The sequence below is a fragment of the Aricia agestis genome, chromosome Z (assembly GCF_905147365.1).
Source record: "Aricia agestis chromosome Z, ilAriAges1.1, whole genome shotgun sequence".
In the NCBI taxonomy this organism is placed as follows: Eukaryota; Metazoa; Arthropoda; class Insecta; order Lepidoptera; family Lycaenidae; genus Aricia; species Aricia agestis.
In genome coordinates this window covers 22,779,819-22,800,813 of record NC_056428.1, presented here as the reverse complement: position 1 = coordinate 22,800,813, position 20,995 = coordinate 22,779,819, and the positions used below count along the sequence as shown (strand labels likewise).

The 20,995-nt window shown below is 35.3% G+C and overlaps 1 long non-coding RNA gene across 1 annotated transcript; it reads right to left on the bottom strand.

Annotated features, from left to right (window-relative positions):
* Window positions 1–8,048: 8,048 nt before the first annotated feature.
* On the bottom strand, window positions 8,049–20,995 carry LOC121739346. The gene is made up of 3 exons (XR_006037431.1): window positions 20,984–20,995; window positions 18,299–18,304; window positions 8,049–8,104 (listed from the first exon to the last, which is right to left on the bottom strand). It is a non-coding gene; the product is annotated as an uncharacterized LOC121739346 (long non-coding RNA).

Here is a 20,995-nt window from a genome sequence, read left to right as displayed (position 1 = left end):
CAAATTTTTGTAACTATTCATTTAAATAGCGGCGTGGTCGCACTGACATTTACTTACAATTGCTTATGTTTTCGCGGTATAGCAGCCAAACCGCGCGTTCGGTCGAAGGAATATAAATCATATTAACGCAAATAGAGCCTCGTAATGAGAGAGAAAATTTGATTGTTTTCATTAAATAAATTTTATTATTATGAACTCTTAGCTAATTTAACGCATTTAGACTATGAATCCATCTGAAACACTGGAAATCGAAGTAAATGCCATTCGAAAATTTAAAATATTTTAACCTTCCATCGAAACGTGAAGCATTGCCGTCTGCAGTATAAAGCTTACAATACGGCAAAATGCTTATCCATTGTATGCGCATATCGGCTAAGCACTCCTGGGATATTAGTACGAAATGCATTGAATTTACATAATATAATTCAATAGAAACATAACATGCATTGAACATATTTTAATGTCAGAGAAGCTGATTTATAATCATAGTACCTACGTGATTTGGCTTTGTTATATCAGATTTTCACATAGACTTAATATATGGATTTTCAGCCAGTTGCACCATTCTTGAATTATAAAAAATTAAAATAACAAGGCTTTCACAATTATTGACATTGATTTCAGATTCAATTCAATTTATAAATAGCACCTGTTTGGTATTGAACTCGTGCGTTACAAATACGTAAAGAGAATAAAAAGAGAAAACAATGAGAATACAAAAAAATAAAACAACTCGTACTAAGCTGTAGTACTTCATAAAAATGTACAAAGAGGTTTCGTACAAAGCCGGCGTACTTGAAGTAGGTTTTGGAACATCCTGTATAATATTGAATGTCCTTGAACATCCTGTATTGTCTACCACAAGACTTGACCTTCTCGTTTATTAGTTCTCAGACTTAGAACCGTAAACAGTAAGCAAGGAATATTGAGTTTTAGTTTTATTAGTATACTCCTGTTTACTAGCTCTTGCCCGCATCTTTATTTATTTAATACCAGTGGGCCCGATAGACTTTAAACTTTTATTTTAAAGTCTATCGGGCCCATTTGTATTACTTACCGAATTTAAAGTTCATAGTTAAGAAGAGGTTAAGACGGGACAACTCCCCTTCTTAACTATGAAGTTTAAATATTATCAAAAGTGGTAAAATTTACATCGCGTTGTGAAAAAAAAATTTAACGGTGGCCCAGTTTTTCATTTATATATTATTATTCTTATTTTATCAATTTTTTCATTGACAAAAACAAAAAAAATCTCCAAAATTAGTTGAGCTGCTATTCTCGAGAATAACACTTAGCTTAATATAATACATTTATATTATTATTATTAAAGTCAACATATTATAATTAAGGCATTTGTGAAAAATATCAAGTGCCTATCTGTTATACCCAAAAAAGGCAAAAAAATCACGTTTGTTGTATAGGAGCCCCCTTAAATGTTAATTATATATAGTTTTTAGTATTTATTGTTATAGCGCAGCGGCAGCAGATATACACAATCTGTGAAAATTGCAGAATTCTAGCTATAGCGGTTCTTGAGATATAACCAGGAGACAGACAGACGGACAGACAATGAATGCTTAATAATAGGGTCCCGTTTTTACATTTGGATACGGAACCCTAAAAAAGCACCGGAGTGCACAGCCTCCAGGAAAGTAAAGTACCATTGGTACAACAAGGTACAACCACGATCCATGCTTCCTAAATTCTAATTTTGATAATTTAATCTATATTGTAATATTATATTTTCAACATACTAATTCTTTTATTTAACACCTACTACTAGTGTATTCTCTTAATGGAGTCAAATGTATAATTTACTGTTCTATAGTTTTTGATATTCTATGGTTGGTTCCTGATAAGTGCCGGATAGGCTATCCACTACTTAACTTAACAGACAGAGTATGGAGAATCTGTCAAATAAGTTGTGGATAGCCTATCCGGCACTTATAAGGAAGTGGTAAAACAGGACCTTATCCTACTATAACCTTGTACTTGCAACATATCTGACATTGCATTGAGTACAAATAGTTATTAGAATAATGAATCACAAGATCGATACCCATCAAAATAATTAACTAATTGCATTCTAATTAACTGTACCGAAATTAATAAGTCTAGTCAATTAGGGGTAGTGACCTTGTTCTAATTAAGCTATCGATATAATCACAATATTTTGAATATCAATTGGACACTGTTAAGCATTTTTGTACCTTATAGGTACTAAAAAATCGGCCAAGTGCAAGTCGGACTCACGCACGAAGGGTTCCGTCCCGCTACACAGCGAAAGTAGGCAAAAAATAGTGTTTTTTTTATGGATTCAATATTGTTTTTCGTTTTTATTTTATTAATAACTAGTAAAGTACAAATATAATTAAAGATAAAGTGAATATTTCAAGTGCCTACCTGTTGCCAGAAAGCCCCATAAATATTTCTTTTAATGCACAATACTTTTATTTACTTTACTTATGCACTAAAATACAGGTGTGGCTCACTAATAACTATAATTAGGTATAATAACAACAAAGTACACAATCAAGTAATGCAGCTTACGCTCGCGCGTCCCGACTGGCGCGGGGGTGCCGCGCTCGCCGGTGCATTTTTTTTTATTAAATAAGGGCAAACGAGCAAACGGGTCACCTGATGGTAAGCAACTACCGTCGCCCATGGACACTCGCAACATCAGAAGAGCTGCAGGTGCGTTGCCGGCCTTTTAAGAGGGAATGCGCTCTTTTCTTGAAGGTTTGCAGGTCGTATCGGTCTGGAAATACTGCTGGTGACAGTTCATTCCAGAGTTTTACAGTGCGCGGCAGAAAGTTACGCGAAAAACGCACTGTGGAAGACTGCCACTCATCAAGGTGATGAGGATGGTATGTTTTTCGCGTGGGACGATAGCGAAAAGTTGCAGGTGGTATGATTCCGAACAATTCCTCAGAGCACTCCCCGTGATACAACCGCTAGAGGATGCAGAGTGAAGCTACATCTCGGCGTAATTCCAGGGGGTCCAAGCTGTTTGAAACACTATGGCAGTCAACAATTCGCAGCCCTTCATTGGATATGATCCAGAGGGAGCAGTTGGTATTTTGGCGCCCCTGCCCAGAGATGAGAACAATATTCCATATGAGGCCGAACCTGCGCCTTGTAGAGTTGTAGGCGTTGGTCCGGACTGAAGTACTGTCTCGCTCTGTTATGTACACCAAGCTTCTTCGAGGCTAATTTGGCCTTACCCTCAAGATGATATCGGAACTGGACTTCGCTCGATATGTTGACGCCAAGTATCTCAATGCTAGGGGAGATGGTTAAAGATGTGCCCTCGAAACGAGGATAAACGACCATTGGTGACTTTTTAGTGGTGAACGCGCAGACTTGTGTCTTGGTGGGGTTGAATTGGACTAAGTTACGTCTACCCCATTCAGAGACCTTCTCCAATGAATTCTCCACCTTAGACACAAGTTCGTTTCGACTCTCAGTGACATTTTGCCGAGAAATATTAGGGGAGCCGGTATATACAGCATCACCTGTACTATCATCCGCATAACAATGAATGCCGTTGGTTTGTATCATGTCATTGATATGCAGTATGAATAGAGTAGGCGATAGCAAACAGCCCTGAGGGACACCAGCATTAACAGACTGAGTTTCCGAGCATTCGCCGTCAACTACGACCTTTATGCTTCTGTCTGCTAAGAAACTAGTGCATAGCATTCTAGAACGCTTCACCCCGCGGTGCCCCTTGACCTCGAGCCCCGATGCAACAGATCGGCTCGTTTTGGCGGGCGTCGTTGACAATAATATTACGCACAAATAAACAATATTTGTAACAGTTAACACACGCGCTACATTCTTTTATTTTATTTCTAGGATTTCATATTCTAGTGGCAACAGAAGTGCACAATCTGTGATCAGAAGTCTAGCTGTAGAGGTTTTTGAGATACAGCCTGGAGGCAGACTGTATCTCAAAGAAGAGAAGAGAAGTCTCAGTAATAGGGTCCCCCTTTTACCCTTTGGTTGCGGAACCCTAAAGAAGCAAAAAGGGTAGACAAACGAGTGTTTATAAGAGTGTCGTCGTCGCGGTGTCAACTCAGTGCTCAGGGTGTATCGATTACCCTTATTTGAAGTATTTAGATTAAAGATGTATGCAACTATTGTGGTCGGTCAAATTACGCCACTCCCAGTCTCACACAAACAAAACTACGCCGTACTTATATAAGGGTTGATTCAGACCGCAACGCGACGCGTAGATGCATTTCTAAATTAATATCGACGGTGGAAAGGCAAAAGTTACCAAGCGATACTAGGGGTCAAAATGAGTTATTTATATATTCGGAATCAGCGAATTTTTCTCTATCGATTGGTCTTAGTCCCATGTCTCTACGAGAACTTTTGATGTCGCTTAGCAACTCCGTGGAAACGGGTATTTTTCTTATTTTCTGCGACCAAGCGACCACTTTTTGACACCTTTTAAAAAAGTAGGCATTTGGTAATATCTACATGTTTCTTTTTTTACTTAGTAATTTTTGGCTTTACACGTTTTTAATTCAAACTACAAATAGTAATTTGTGCCTTTCCACTGATGGTATCAATTAGGTACTTGGGAAGTTTTACCTAAAATACGTTTATTTATTTATGGTGTTTCGGACTCTTTTTCAAACCCTTGAGATATTTTTTCTGTTGTTCAGTATTTTTTAACAAACCGTAATCATATCAAAAATTCGATATAGTAAATTTTACTCGCCGAAACTAAGATAATATGTGGCGCTTGGTAACCTTTTACCTGTCGTTTAATCTATAAATTTTGTAACTTGGATACCAATTGCTGAAATAATTATATAATTTTAACTGTGGTTAGCCCAAACAAACACTTGACACGTTGTCGCTTGTCCCCGCTGTAAATCATACCTAATATGGTGGATAGTAACGGTTTTTTCGATCAGTCGTAGTTCCATTGTCACTTAGGCAACCAGCGTGCGTACTCTCGCGCATTTCCTTACTACTGTTTTGTGCGATACCACACTTGGTATCTATTAAAATTATTATTTTCAAGCTAATCTGTTTTTTTGAGTTTTCTGTTTTGAATATAAGAACTTTCCGATGCGGTAAGTTCTTGTATTAATTTTATAATAAACTCATACCAAATATTTTACTGATTCCATTATAGCAAATGCTGATTATAAAGTAAACGAATTTATGAAGAGAACTGTCTTATTATTTTGAATCGACTTCCAAAAAAGGAGGAGGGTTCTCAATTCGATAGTATGAGGTTCTTTATTTAGTTATGTTTGTTCGCGGATAAGTCCACTGTTTGTAGACTGATTTTTAATATTCTTCTGTTGTTGTATAGGACATAGTTGAAATTTGGTACCACGTTCACAAAAGTTGTGATCTGATGATGCGATCCACGAGGAATCGAGACAACTCCTTAAAATTTGTAAGGAAACATGTACAGGGGTATTACTGTATTACTGTAGACTTTTTCTAAAGGATTTCAAACATATTATATTATGTACTTCCAAAAAGTAACATTCTGCAAAAATGTATATTGTATACCTTGGTTCCGAAGGTGCTGTACAGAACTTTTTAATTCTCATATATAGATGTTCAGGGATTTCAGCATTGAAACAACTAAAAGCATAATATGCCAATATATCAATTTCATCAATTATCATCATCATCATCACTATAAAGTTATTATGCCACGCACCGTCAATTATGACCCTATTATTGGTACTTCTCATGGACATCAATCAATCACATAAAAATAATGTGTATTTTTTTTAAATACACCCAGGTACAGTAAACTTTTGTGGTAGTTATATACACATAGATAAAATTATCCACCACTAGTCAGTTGCGTATAATATGCGTAACATTGGACATCTAGATAACTAAAAAAACCGGCCAAGCGCGTATCGGGCCACGCGCAATATAGGGTTTCATAGTAACGCTAGTTTTTGATAATTTTTCATCATCTCAGTAACATTTAAAGGAATTTTAGCCAAAAATTCCTTTATAATTTTCATACATTTTGTTTACCTATGTCATCGACTATTACTAAATAACTAATTAAGTCTTCTAAGCCGTGAGTTACTTTTAAATTCAGCATCTCTTTAACGTAAAATACGTTAAAGAGATGCTGAATTTAAAACTTCATATTTCACAAATGGACCCCGAAATCGGAAAATGATTTTTGAAATCAAAATGTTTTGGGATGGACTCGAAAAAAAACCGTTCAAGTGCGTGTCGGGCCACGCGCAATATAGGGTTTCGTAGTACCGCTAGTTTTTGATAATTTTTGTATATTTAATGAATGTACATTTATAACGTGTTTTACATTACTAACAACATCATCTCAGTTACGTTCAAAGGAATTTGAAAGAAAATTTCCTTTGTACTTCTACGAATACATTTTTTTAGTTGATCGACTATTACTTAATATATATTCTGTACTATTACTCAATAACTTATGCATGTCTTCTTAGTCGTGATTTTTTTATTTTTTTATTTAGCATATTTCTTACTCCCGTGAATTTTGTCACATTTCCAGAAGCAACCGTTTAGCTGGTAGAAGGAAGGGACACTAAAATCTAACGATTTTTTCGACTTTAAAACTTCATATTTCACAAATGGATCCCTAAATCGGAAAATGGTCTTTGAATACTCATAATATTTTTAAAAAACATATCCAACGACACTCCACACGGTGGGGTAGACGCGGAAAAAATAAATCACCCTCGCTTGATGTATATCGGAGGTACCACAAAAAAAATATTTTAAAGATTTTATATACCATTTTGTCGGCTTGATTAAGATGTCCATTCGTGCCGAATTACAGCTTTGTAGGCCTTATAGTCTCTGAGAAAAACCGCGGATAGACAGACGGACAGACAGACAGATGGACAGACAGACAGATGAACAGACAGATAGACGGACAGACCGAAACTATAAGGGTTCCTCGTTGGCTAGCCGTAAAAAAGAGAAAGATAAATTATTTTCAAACAAAAAATTGGAACTGACTTCCTCGGCAAAAACAAAATTAATATTCATATGAATAAAATAAAAAGTGTTGCATAATTTTTATTTTATATTAGCGCCTTTTTAGGGTTCCCACCCACCCAAAGGGTAAAAACGGGACCCTATTACTAAGACTTCAATGTCTGTCTGTCTCCAGGCTGTACCTCAAGAACGGCTACAGCTAGACATCTGTAATTTTCACAGATAGTGTATTTCCGTTGCCGCTGTAACAACAAATTAAAAAATAATCCCATACAACAAACCTGTTTTTTTTTTGCCTTTTTTGCTACATATCAATAATGGCAACAGCTAGGAACTCGGCTTCAATTATTTGTTTGAAAATTATTTAGTCAAAGGCATATTTCAAATATTGTATACTTGATAGGTTTCTCTTCAACAGTTTAACTTCAGTTATTTTCGATTGCACCATAACTATACTGAGCAAATTTCCTCACTGAGTCTAAAAAGTAAAAACTTTTGAGTTCTAGCTCAAATTTATTTGGCGGCAGGAAAATAATAACTCACACTAACAGAATTTGATTTGTCGTATGGGAAACTTTGCTTGTTATAATAATGGAATATTATGAAATTTATACCCCTTTGCTTGTTCAATTAAAAAAATAATTCTCTACTTATCCCTTTTTGCTTCGAACCATTTGGAAAAAAATGTATATTTGGATATCTTTACTAGATTGAAAGATAAAACGTTTTTGTCGGTTGGTAACTTTTACCTGCTTCTAAATTTAGGTAAATTGTAACCAAACACCACTTCTACGTAAAGTATACAGAAATACCTTTTTTTTAATAAACCAATTAATAAAGGCATTAAAATGCATTAAAAATCCGTTGGATTTTTTAAAATATCTCTAATAGTTAATTTTCTACGATTTTTTAAAGAAAAAATGAATCTTTAAACGGCTCTCCTGTAAAAATAGCTATAGTGCGCTTGGTAACTTTTGCCTTTCCACCGTCGATATGGATTTGACAGATTCGCAAGACGTCTCACGCTATTGAAATCTGTCAAATTCATACAAATTCATGCCGCGCCTCGCCTCGCCTCGTCACGTCGCGGTCTTAATTGACCCTAATGTGAGAGCTGTCGTTGTTAATGTCAAAATGTGTATGAAATTGCTTTGATTATAATCAAAGAAATTTCAAAGTACTAAAATTCTGGTATAACGTTTGAAATACAAATATTTAATAAATAGACAATAAAGCTGATGGAATGTTCCAAGGACCTATTTATTGAAATTTCATAACGAAATTAAACGTTTCGTAAGAATTTTCAATATGTTTTATTAACTAGCTTCTGTCTTTGTCTCCTACTGAGTGGTTTTATTTTATGAGAACTCCTTTTGTACTTTAATCCTTTGAATGAATACTTCTATCGGCTAGTTCAAAATTTTATTCAATTTTTTAAGAGCTTGTGCTATCTATGTCCCACTGGACAATAGCTATAGTTAGGAATATAAAAAGAACAAAAATGTTAGATGACAAAAATATTTATGACCGGCTTTGGTTAGCTTATTAGTTTATTATAAAATGTCATTATGATAAACATTAATAATTGACATAAAAACTACCGCTTCTTACAGGCCCTAACATTTTCAGAAATTTCATATTATTTAATCGAAAAAATTTATAGAAATTAAGCCCTGACATATTCCCAAGACGTGATTGGATAATAAATAGATTACTTCGTCGTCCCTTGCCTCTGATTGGTCGTAATTGCCCAATTGCCACAGTTTACACAAACGTAGAGTACTGTCGATAAAATAGTCTTTGCCCACCGTTTGCATTAGCATAGGCTTAACACGCGTTTGTGGTTCAATTGTTCAGAGCACGATTATCGACCTGAAGATCATGAGTTCCGAATTTGCGTTTGAAATATTATATTGTTTTAAAGTTAGGTGAGTGTAAATGATCTCTGATGGGAATTTCTGAGAAGAAAGATGACTCACGCTTTGTATGGGCACATAAAAAGTCAATCCTACGCCTGATCTCTTGCCAATGCCATCGGTACTGCGCACACACTTGGACTCCATAAAATCACACACGGACGCCGTCACTAAATTTAACCTTCAAATAATTCCTTTGGAAGATGTAATTAAAATAAAGTCATTTATGTAAAATAATAACCACAAATGTTCAAATTATAAGAATTTGAACATTTGTGGTTACAAATAAGTTTTTAATTTTAAGGATTCCGCGGGATGAAATCCTCACGATACATGGACAACTACGCAATGTTCACTCAATATTTTATCATAATAATTTAATTCGGCACTTGTTTCAGCGGATGTGAAAGTAAACTGAGTTCGAGGCATAAATTTCGGTTTCGGTTGGGTTCAGTAAACTCGTTTAATTTGTATACCGCTCCGTTTCCGCGGTATATTTGCTTTTCATTGGCTAAAACGACTGGCGCAGCGATGAAAGATAAAGTAATCTTGCGCTAGTAATGAACGGTACTTTGCTTTATGTTCGTATCTTGATTCGCTATGTGAATTTATATTTGAGCTGTTTCTGGGAATAAAAATGTATATTTCCATATAAAATGAAAGGGGAATTTCCGTCATATTTCTATGAATCTAGATGCTGTTCTTTTCTTTATCTCTTTGAGTCCCGGAAGTGGACACAGGTTGGTTTTATCGGCAGACCTCTAGCAATTGTACGTTAACGCTCTTTTCTGAGAACTACGATGCTGACAACACTACTGTTATTTTATTATATGTTTATTACACAAATTGTAAAAAGAAAGTTTCGGTTTCATATAAAGGTTTCAGGATCGCAACACGCTACTATAGTTGAAATGAATTTAGGTGGCATCAGCGGTCATTTCTACTGTAGGATCGTTCGCGTTACGAAAAATGCTCGCTCTGTACTCTGCTAACAATTAAACTTAAAAAGACAGAAACTTTTATAACATCATCGGATAACGTCTTGCTTATTCTAGAATGACTCCAGCTATTTATGAGCTCAAAGCGCTTTACTGCCATGGCCGCTAGTATAGAAAGCGATGAAATATGACAGGTTTTATGACAGGGGTCAGTAGCTGTTACGACCAGATTACGATGTACCGTTTGCTCGTTTGAGCGGTACGTTTTAAAAATTAACGCTAAGTTACTTACAAATAAATAAATAATATATTGTATTATTTCTGAATTTAAGCAGCAAATAATTCCAGAACCTGTTGACCTACCGCCGGTTCGGGAACTAACCCGGCGAGAAGAACCGGCGTAACAAACTCGCATGGGCCACTTTTTAGTGGAAGTCTAAAATTAGTCTTAAAGAGAATTCAAGAAATCGAATTCCCTGTTATAGAAGCGAAATGGTGTGAGAACCAAGTCTTCCTTTAATAATAGTGCACCAAAATAGTGATAATACTATTATCCACTTTTGTTAGAAGGTTCCTGAACTAGAACAGAATATATTATCAAGAAGTTTGTTTTAGAATAAATTAATAATAACTTTGCTTATAAGCGACGTATTGTGATTAAAAATTCACCAATAAAAGTTGAGAGTTTTTACGCAGCTGGGAACAGCGCAATCATTATTTTACACAAATTAGGCTAAACTCTAGAATGAAATATAATTGCCAGCACAATTACCTGTAAACCTTAAAAAAATAGCATATTCCCTGCTAAAAAAAAGCACATGCAACTCTTCTGATGTTGCTGGTGTCTGGACTCCGGCGGGGCGACGGTTGTTGCATCAAATGGCCCGTTTATTCGTTAGCCGTCTCATTTTATGTAAAATAGTGCGAATCGGACTCGCGCACGAAGGGTCCCGTACCGTTATAGAGCGAAAATAAGGAAAAATGTGTTTTTTTGTATGGTATGGGAGAACCCTTAATTATTTATTTTATTTTAATTTTATTATTTTATATTACAGAACACATAAAATTAGGTAAGCGTTTTGTGAAAATTTCAAGTGTCTATATATTATGTTGCCATTAAGGATTACGAGCCAAAAAGATCAAAAAAATGTTTATTGTATGGGGGGTTCCCTTAAATGTTAACTTTATTTTGTTTTAAGTATTTTTTGTTATAGCGGCACCAGAAATACGTAATCTGTGAAATTTTCAGAAGTCTAGCTATAGCGATTCTTGAGTTACAGCCTGGAGACAGACAGACAGACGGACAGACATTGAAGTCTCAGTAATAGGGTCCCGTTTTTACCCTTTGGGCAGGGAACCCTAAAAAAAAAATTGTAGATAAAACTTATATTTCTATATTCCACATTTAAGCCTCCGGCCAAAAAGAGGAGTGTTAAAATAGGTTCAACATATCTGTCTTTCTGTGTGAGTGTTCGTCATCCCGCGGCATCGTAGCATCCATACGAACTAATTTTGATCTAAAATTTTTAATGATGGTAAGAGTATTCTTATTTGGTACAATATAATTATATCAACAGCCTGCTCAGTGCTGGAAATTTTGGGCTTATTACAGATTGTCAGGGCCTTCCAAATCGATTTTAGATTTTACTTTATGTTTTGATTTGGGTTTAATTTTATATTTCTAATGTTAATAGGAAACGGCTATTTACCATGTTATTTTCCCAACCGGTTCAAGTTGATTCAGGTAAATAAAACTTCTGTATTAAATGGGCAATACGCTAATAGATAAGGTCAAGTAATGTATTGTTGAAACCGCTTTGTATTATAATATGGTAAAGGATGAAAATAGTTAATAAGAAAAATATTAGTTTTTTTTTTTTTTTTTTTTTTTTTTTTATTATAAAATTGGGGCCGTCTATAGACTGTTCGTCCATATCCTTTTTTTGTTATTTTATTATTTAGATTTTTCGCACCAAGGATAATTGAAATAATATTATGAATTTTAATTAATTGTGGTCCATCACGCCATGGACACTTTTTTTTTTTTATTATTTTTTTTTTTATATATATATGTGTATATGTATATTTAATAGAATAGAGTATAATATGTTATACATATAATAAATAAATATATACATTTATTGTTTTATAAATTGCATAATGATAATATTAATGTTTTGAACGGTGAGGTCCCAGTCGGTGTGGCGGCCAGTAGATCCGACATTTTCCGATTTCCTTAGATTTTATGCTGCTCCACCCTTTGCCTTTAGATGTTGTGACATTGGCTTGGTGGAGAGGGGTCACTCAAGCTGGGTGGAGTTTTTAGGTTGTTAAAAAGACATCGTTCTGTGTCGAATCTACCCGCCATGTGGCTTAGGACTTTATCGTTCCTGTCTTTTATAGCCATTTTTATATTATAGTCTCTTATGTGTTCGGTTGACACCTCCGTGGCTCTTTTTATGAAGCTTGCCACAGCGTCTCCATCAGTGTCAGTGTAATAGACACAGGTGTTAGTGTGCCGGGATATGGCTACAACTGCATGAGGAACGCTGGAAAATATTAGTTTGAAAATTTATGAATCACGACTTAAAAAACAAGATATCTCGAAACAAATGTTTTTCTATTTTAGGCATGTACCTACTGTAAAAACCCTCCCAGGAATAACTGTATATACTTCTACTATTTATTTAATCCATAAACTAGCTATTTGACCGAGCTTTGCTCGGTATTCGATGAAAATGACATTTTCTAAAAATGATTCCTAGCTAGAGCGATTTATCGCCCCCGAAACCCCCATATACTAAATTTCATGAAAATCGTTGGAGCCGATTCCGAGATTCCAATTATATATATTCCGATTCGATTCCGAGATTCCAATTATACATGAAACCAGTAACATAATTCTTAATTTACTATCGGAACCTAGGTTCAGATAACTCAAATGTCCGAAAATTACTTTTTTTCTTCTCCTGCCTTAAAATGTAGTGCAATAATATTAAAAATAGTCTTAAATAATTATAAATTATTTTGCCGTAAAATAAATTAACGAAACCTTACAGTATTATATTATATTACAAAATATAAACTTATATCAATTTTCATGAAGCGCTAGAATCAAAAAGCTTCATGTTTCAAGCAATTGAAATGCTCATTTGCATTTTCGCCACCGGAAAATTCATTCACACTCGCACCTGTTTGACATTTTCATTACGGCGTTAGAAATTCAAAATAACTGCATTATATCCCCTATAATATTTTTTTTTACATCCAGGCTGTCAATTTCATACTTTTATTAGCCCATCAACCCCCCTAGCGACACCTGGCTATCGCATAACAATTGAAAATCTTTTGTGTCTGCGATTCCCACGATCGAGATATTAATATTTTGCTGAATGGCAACAGTATAATTCAAGTTGTATTCGATAATCTGACAGCGAAGAGAGATATCGTCAGTCACTATGCGGCATGTCAAATTCCATACATATTTTTAGAGGTAAATAAAAATGAAAGCCACGCGCTTAATTTTATAATTCAAAAACAGGCTCACCTTTCCAACCAGATGTTAAGGCTCTGTTTGGACTATTTAGTAGATACTATATGTGAAGTTTACACAAAATCAGTCGAGCGGTTCCTCATTGAATCACATTTTGTGTAACAGATAAATTCAATAAATGGCGGATCATTTTGATAATGAGGATTGTGCAGTAAAATTGAAACTTTTTTCAGATGGGGATTATGCTGTGAAATTGAAACATATTTCAGTGTTGACACTTGACAGTATAATCAAGTTTCATTTCATACGCAGCAAAGCTCGTACTGCGCCGCTATTTTTTATGTTTAATTTCGCTGTTAAAATATCGAATACGATCAATCAACTACCCACGCTTTATAATAATTAATTTAATTAATCTGAAATCCATTCCGATATTATAAAAGCGAGTGTGTATGTATGTGTGTGTGTGTGTATCAGTCTGTTACTCTATTACTATACTCTACTATGTGAAGAGTCACATCCAAACCACTGAACAGGTTTCGCTAAAATTTGGCATGGGCATACTTTGAGTGCCGGGAAAGGATATTATGGGATACTTTTTATCCCGGAAAATTAACTTTTTCCGAGCAATATACGAATGTTCGCGTAACGGAGTTGCGGGCTTCACCTAGTCTTTCATAAATTTAATTATTCTGTGGATCAAAAATATTTGCAGTTAAACTGTAATAACTTTAAAAATATTATCCTAGAAAATATACATATTTTCTAGGATAATATTCGTAGGAACAACATAATTATTAGCATTTCCAATTTGATTTCGATGTTGGATAGTAAATCAGTAAAGGAAAGATACAGGCTTTTATTTCATACAGAAAACTTATTCAGATCTATTTTCATAGGCTGATAGCTGATACCGCCAATGTTCTGTTTTGGTATTTCAACATTTCGCTTTATGTAAGTTTTAATTCTTAAAGTGAACGGTAAAAATATCTAAGACAAGTCGATATGACTTACTTTCTTAAGCATTGAGTATGTACTTAGTTGAATATTGTTTGTACTCGTTTTCTTTTACCCGAACTTTTTTCGCTTGTTATTTTCTGTCACATAACACAACGGAAACAAACAAACCAAGTATAACATAAAATATACAGTTTCCTCCGGCCTTTCTACAAAACCTTTCCTAACTTTTTTCTAAAACCGCTTGAATATTTTAAAATCTTTTTGAAATAAAACTTCTTAGGCGCGTTGAGAGTGAAATTGTAAGGTTTCAGTAAAGTAAAGTGGGTCAAAACAATTCACGATTTTTGACAGATGCTCTATTCGTAAGTGTAAGGAAATATTCTTCTTAAATATAAATGTGCCTGTATTTTACCGTAGATTTTAGCTCTATTTAGGTTATTATCAATATCATTATGACTTATCCGCGTGAACCCATTCTAACGCCAGTAACAATTATTACCGTCACTTTACAATCGTGTCCTGTCCGTGACAGATGTAGCCGCAATATTATTCTTGAACAACAAACAACTCTATCCGAACGCATTGAGGTTCAAAATACAATGGTTTTAATTGTAAATTTCATTGAAATACTTCCAATTGAGTGAATAATAATATTATATCTATTTATTGATATTTGTGGTGTCATGATTTGCCAAGAATTGTTTTTAATTAAGTGTTTTATGAAAAAATAATAATTGAAGTTAAAATAATTGACGAAAAAATTCACGATATTCGATATTCGGTTCCGTTTTCACAGTACAAAATTGAAGGCATGAATGGATAAAGTGGCTAACTAACATTTTACAACAAAAAAAAAACATTATTTAATCGCACCACGCAACTTGTGCCAAATATGTTTGTCGCGAGGGAAACATACATTTTTCCGGGACGAAAAGAATTCTATGTCCTTTCCCGGGATTCAAAGTAACTCTATACCAAATTTCAAAAAACTCGATTCAGATATTTTGGCGTAAAGTGGTCACAGACAGACAGACACACAGACACACTTTCTAATCTATACTTAATCTATACTAATATTATAATATTATAATTCTGCAGAGTTTGTTAGTTTGTTTGTTTGTTTGAACGCGCTAATCTCAGGAACTACTGGTCCGATTTGAAAAATTCTTTCAGTGTTAGATAGCCCATTTATCGAGAAAGGCTATAGGCTATATTTTATCACGCTAAGACTAATAGAAACGAAGAAATAGAGGAAAATGTGGAAAAAACGGGGGGAAATTATTTGAAAGGGCTTATTTGAACGCGCTAATCTCAGGAACTACTGGTCCGATTTGAAAAATCTTTCAGTGTTAGATAGCCCATTGATTGAGAAAGGCTATAGGTTATATTTTATCACGCTAAGACTAATAGGAGCGAAGAAATAGTGGAAAATGTGTAAAAAAACAGGGAAAATTATATAAAAGGGCTTATTTAAACGCGCTAATCTCTGGAATTACTGGTCCGATTTGAAAAATTCTTTCAGTGTTAGATAGCCCATTAATCGAAAAAGGCTATAGGTTATATTTTATTACGCTAAAATTAATAGGAGCGAAGAAATAGTGGAAAATATGTAAAAAAAACGGGGGAAAATATATAAAAGGGCTTATTTGAACGCGCTAATCTCAGGAACTACTGATCCGATTTGAAAAACTCTTTAAGTGTTAGATAGCCTATTTATTGAGGAAGGCCACAAGTTATATTTTATTATTCTACGACTTATAGGAGCGAAGAAATAGAGGAAAATGTAGAAAAAACGGGGGAAATTATATGAAATTGCTTATTATCTTAAGATTCTTAAGAACTACTGGAGCAATTTTTATGTTATTTGGCAAACATGAAGAATAGAACACATTAAGAGACATAGGCTATTTTTTTGTGGAAAAATGTACGGTCGCGTGAAATTCCTAAATTACGCAAGGGAAGCCGCGCGGAACATCTATATATGAATAATAATTTCGTAGGAGAGTCTATGCTGTACACTGAACATTTTTGTACAATAAATAATACTTGAGACGTGATCTACTATACTAAAGCGGACGAAGTCGCGTGCAACAGCTATTAATATTATAAAAGCGGAAGAGTTAGTATGTTTGAACGCGCTAATCTCAAGAACTACTGGTCCTATTTGAAAAAATCTTTCAATGTTAGATAGTCCATTTATCGAGGAAGGTTAGAGGCTATGTTTCATCACGCTAATACTAATAGGAGCGAAGAAATAGAGGAAAGTGTGGATAAGCGGGGGAAAATGATTTGAAAGGGCTTATTTGAACGCGCTTATCTCAGGAATTACCGGTCCGATTTGAAAAATCATTTCAGTGTTAGATAGACCATTTATTAAAATAGGCTATAGGCTATATTTTTATCAAGCTCATACTAAAAGGAGTGAAGAAATAGAGGAAAATATGGACAAAACAGGGGAAATTATTTGAAAGGGCTTATTTGAACGCGCTAATCTCAGGAACTACTGGTCCCTTTTGAAAAATTCTTTCAGTGTTAGATATACTATTTATCGAGAAAAGCTATAAACTATATTTTATCACGCTAAGACTAATAAGAGCGAAGATATAGAGGAAAATGTGGAAAAAATGGAGGAAATTATTTAAAATTGCTTATTATCTTAAGAAAATACTGGAGAAATTTTTATGTTATTTGGCACACATGAAGAATAGACCACGTGAAAGATTTCTTTACTTGTGGAAAAATGTATAGTTTCCGTGACATTCCTAAATTACGAAGCGAAGCCGCGCGGAACATGTAGTTTATAATATATTATGGATAGAAGTAGAATACAGCTATCTGATGATAAAGGATGAATTCAGGCCGCAAAGTGACGCATAGATAGATGCATTCCTAAATATGTTTTGAATTGACAGATTTGCATGACGTCTCACACAATTGATCTGTCAAATGCATAGAAATTTAGAAATGCATCGACGCGTCCCATTGCATCTGAATTGGCCCTTATTCTATTTATGTAATAAGTAATAACATATGGATTAGTCATTTCTCTCATTAGACAAATAGAAATAGCGTTATTGTACCGCTCGCCCGTATTGTCACAAATTCAACTGAATCTGCAGTTTTTGTGTAATGCTTGAACAGACATAAGCTGATACGTCTTTAACAAATCAAGTGAGTAAAGTAAACAAACCAAAAGAACTTTATTTAATATTAACCCATCAATCCCCAAGCGGCAGCTGACTGCCACATAACAATTGAAAATCTATTGTGTCTGCGATACCCACGATGCAGGCACAAGCATGTTCAGATTGTGAACGCTGAACTTAATGATTTTGACGTAAGTTTCATGTCATACTCCTTATTAAATTAAAGTTAATAATTATAAAGCTCACCAAACGACTGCAAGTTGCTAATCGGCCCTTCACGAACCAGATGAACCGCGATTTTTCAGCACGGAGCAGGCTGATGATGATGAACTATAGCTAAGAACACTCTCAATTAAGTCAGCTTTCAAACAAAAAAAACTAGATCAAAATCGGTCCACCCGTTTGGATGCTACGATGCCACAGACAGACAGACAGACAGACAGACAGACAGACAGACAGACAGACAGACAGACAGACAGATAGTAAAAATGTATCCAAGTGCGGCCTTCACTTTAATGGATAATCAGGCAGTTAATTTTTGTCGCTTTCCTGTTGCATTCAAAATCTTTAATCCAAGTGATGGCTGAACACATAATGAAACATACCTAGCTAGTGATTTAATCTGAATATTCATTCGAATGAACAATCACTCGAGTGAACCGTTTAATATCAGCTTAAAAAAAATCATTTATACATGGGAGAGCCATGCTTCGGCACAAATGGGCCGGCTCGACCTGATAAATACCACGTTCTCATAGAAAACCGGCGTGAAACAGCGCTTGCGCTGTGTTTCGCCGAGTGAGTGAGTTTACCGGAGGCCCAATCCCCTAACCCCTACCCTATTCCCTTCCCTACCCTCCCCTATTACCCTATTCGGCAACGCACTTGCAGCTCTGCTGATGCTGCAAGTGTCCATGGGCGACGGAAGTTGCTTTCCATTAGGTGACCCGTTTGCTCGTTAGCCCCCTTATTTCATAAAAAAAAAATCAAAGAACAATTACCACGAGGCCGAATAAAACTTTGTAAAAACAAAAAGCTATTTTCGCATCGCAAAAGAAACCAATAATTACGATATTTTGGAGTTGCTTTTGATGTTGGCGATATAGCCATTAGACAATTAGCCTCTCAATGGAAATAACAAGCTCTGTTTCAACGCAATTTTGACGTAAACTTTAGCCTTTACATCGTACACCTGACGAAGCAAAATGTTACGATTCTGGCAGCTTATGTGTTTATTCCAACGCAGAGTAGATTAATAAATCGGTTATGATTTGAAGACAGGTGGTGTGAATGAAATGGGTAACTAAAAATTTAAAAACGGACTTTTTTGCATAAATGGACGCATTAGGACATTGAAAATGAAAAATCAAAAATCGGCCAACTGCGACGAGACGGACAGACAGGCGGACAGACAGACGGATAGACAACGAGGCCTTAGTAATAAGATCCTGTTTTTAAACTTTGGGTACGGAACCCTAAAAATGTGAATTCTAATCATAGCTAGATTTTAAGGTAGATAATTTACAATTGGAACTTATATTCTAATGCTGAAAATTTGTAATGAGATATACTTTTTATCCCGAAAAAATGTACGGTTCCCGCGCGATAAACGAGTTTTGGCGCAACGGAGTTGCGGGCGTCATCTAGTGTTATTATAACACGCTTACACCCTCCTACATCGGTTTCGGTGACGGTGGCCGGTGTTTCATTGAAACCACCCCAGTTATGCAGGAATAATTTTAAAGTGCCCAAATGTTTGCGAAATACACAAGAGGACTATATTCTATTCCTTTTGTCATTCATGACCCAGTGGAACGTACGAGTGAAATGAGCATTGCCATACAGACATTGGTCGTCTATTTCCTTCCGTTAGGATTTGGTATATTTAAAATATACCGTCCTCATTACCTTGATGAGTGGCAGTCGTCCACCGTGCGTTTTTCGCGTAATTTTCGGCCGCGCACTGTGAAACTCTAGAATGAACTGTCACCAGCAGTATTTCCGGACCAATACGACCTGTAAACCTTCAAGATATCGTATTCCCTCTTAAAAGGCCTGCAGCTCTTCTGATTTCACGAGTGTCCATGGGCGACAATACTTATATTTGCTTCCCATCAGGTGTCCTGTTTGTTCCTTTGCCCTTTTTTTATACAAAAAAACAATTTTAGTAGATGCCTATGTTAAAAACACGTCTGTCAGCTAAATTTCTAGCTCTAACAGCTTGATAAATGTATTGATACTAGACTAGATTACACCTGCAAGACCCTACACTTTTCCGGGTTAAAAGTATTAATAACTTTTTCCGGGACTCAAATTATCTTCATGTCAAATCTCAGCCGAATCGGTTCAGCAGTTCGGGCGTGAAAAGTTAACTGACAGACACATTTCACATTAATTATAATATTAGTATGGATTATATCGTATTAAGCAAGTAATACAAAATTATTTGCTTTGATTACTTGTTTTATTATTTTACCCCGTACAGTACTTATTAGATAGTAATTTATGGACTTTCATAAAATGAAAATTATTAATCTATCGGCATCTACAAGAACTACAACTCAAAGATTTTAATAAAAGGATTTACTGACCACAGTATTTAATTAACAATATAGAAGGCTTACGCCTGCTTACGCTGAAAAAATGTATTTTATTTCTTGCGATATAGCCTAATCTTGGATTAAGCTTCACTAAAATGGAAGAAATATTACGCTTTCACGTAAAATACTAAAGAAAATAGCCGATATTTTCTACTTTTCTTTTTTTATTCTACAGAAAAACTCTCTCATTCTTTCTCTATGCAGGGTGTAACAAAAGTAAGTGATAATACTTAAGGGTGTGTATGAGTCCCCTATATAGAGTTCGCTGAGGAAGAATAGCAGCGCTGAAAGAGTAACTTTTTAGGGTTCCGTAGTCAACAAGGAACCCTTATAGTTTCGGTCTGTCCTAAAGTCTCCGTTTATGCAAAAAATCGTCATTTGTTAAATTTTTATTTATCGACTTAATCCACTTACGTCTGCGATTATTTCATGTCGTACTTACTGGAGCGGGCTCTTCTATTGTTAGCACGACATAATCATTTATAGGCACTTAACACTTTTACTCATTTTTTACGAGGTAACTGGAAGTTTAGAGCCATTTAATGAATGCTTTATTGACGATAATTTTCCGATAAATGGTACACTTGCGGCCGAAGATGTTAGTTTAACAGAGTTACGTTATATCATAAGATGAATCACTACCACATTAAAAGTAAACTTTCTTTTAATATGGTAATTTTGCGCTAAATTCGACGACTCTACATCTAAGAGCGGTTTTGCATTACGTCTGATCCGAATCAAGAATCACGGCTGACGGTTCTATCCGCGAGTAATCGAAGGTGGATAAGAAGAAGAGTGTAATGATAGAAATAGTTCTACGTCTTCAAACCGTCTTTTCCTGGTCGCACAGGCCGTACGTGCCGCATTTTAGAATCCATTGTATGATATTATGTGAAACCTCGCACATTCGCTCGCGCCGTACGCGCCGCATTTCGTGAACTATGCGGCGCGT